Here is a 1,485-nt window from a genome sequence, read left to right on the forward strand (position 1 = left end):
CTGTATACGGTTTGCGTTTTTCTTATTGTTGGAAGCGTACATTGTTCTGTTGTTTTTTACATCCTAGCTTGTCATTTGGTCTTTGTGGTGAATTCTTAAGTTCAATTACTGTCTCATTGACAATTGTATCACATCTCCTTATTCTTGTATAAGTTTAATATTCCATAAATAGTACCACAACCGTTCTTTTTTTTCCATAATTTTACTAGATTAAATTCAAACATTTATTTAATTGTTTTTTTTTTTCATTTCAAATTCCCAATATGTTTTCTTCAAGACAAATGTCGTGAATACATTCAGCAATAAGTTTCTTGATTATAGGTACTACAATGGCATCTTCTTGTTCTTTCTTTTCTGTGTTTTCGTGCTTGTGGTTTTCCTAGGCTATAACACATGGATTATCTCCCTGTCTTCTATTATCGTCAGAACAATCGGTAACTTCAATTGATGGAATAGCTTTGAGGGATGATACTGATGGCACACCTATTGTTGATGTTGTTGTTGGATCTTCTGATGTCAGGAAATATAACCCCCATGTCTTCCCTCTAAAGAATGCATTTTGTCTAACCCAACCAAAACCAATCTTTCTGTTCATCAAAGACAACTTTAATTTGACTTGGTAACCTGTTGTAATAAAATAAAACATAAGATACATACTACAAACTAAAATGTATTTATTTACTGTCAAGCATGAAGCAACTAGAGTTGTTTTATTTGCAATAATGTCATATCTCATACCACATCTTGTTATTTATACCAAATCTCCTTATTTATATACCAAATCTCCTTATATATGTATACCACATCTTCTTGTTTATATACCACATCTTCTCATTCTTACATAATTTACAATTTGACAATTTATCTTAAAGAAGGATTAGTTTTACTTCAAATGTATATTTTTCAAACTCTTGGTTCTGCATTTTGAACTTAAAAAAAGATGGTGGATTTTAATCGTGTATTCTTCTGTATAAAGAATCAAGAGATAGGGAATTGGGATGATCATTCTCAGTTTAAAAAAAAAAAAATTTGAAAATTGATTTAAGGAATTGATTTGGATATCATTCAAAATCAGTCGGTTGGAGCATTCCATCCTGATAGTAAATACTTAACAAACCTGTTTTGATGTTGATAATTCCTCTGCTTTTTTCATCACGTGTTACTGGATTTGTTCAAATTCTGCCATTTATGGGGAAGAAACAGCCTTCTAAAATAATTATTAAAATAAAATATTTAATGAAACTAAATTGTAGTTAAAGGGTTTGCTCTCTTTGAACAGCTTGAATATCTTTGCATTAAAAATCTAGCTGTATTCATCTGTTAATAACAACCAACATATACTACTATGTAAATTTTCATATGCAGTTACTCAGAAATGACAGTCCGAAATTTGGACAGATTTTCTTTAATTAGAGTTACAATTTAAAATATAAATAAAAGCAATACCATAAATATTGTAAATACACAAGAAAAAATAGTTACCTT

The 1,485-nt window shown here is 29.4% G+C and overlaps 1 long non-coding RNA gene across 1 annotated transcript; it reads right to left on the reverse strand.

Annotated features, from left to right (window-relative positions):
• Nucleotides 1–210: 210 nt before the first annotated feature.
• Nucleotides 211–1,380, reverse strand: LOC139518455 (uncharacterized). The gene is made up of 2 exons (XR_011663351.1): nt 1,118–1,380; nt 211–624 (listed from the first exon to the last, which is right to left on the reverse strand). It is a non-coding gene; the product is annotated as an uncharacterized lncRNA (long non-coding RNA).
• Between the last annotated feature and the right edge of the window lie 105 nt (nt 1,381–1,485).

The sequence above is a fragment of the Mytilus edulis genome, chromosome 4, assembly GCF_963676685.1.
Source record: "Mytilus edulis chromosome 4, xbMytEdul2.2, whole genome shotgun sequence".
NCBI classification, from domain to species: Eukaryota; Metazoa; Mollusca; class Bivalvia; order Mytilida; family Mytilidae; genus Mytilus; species Mytilus edulis.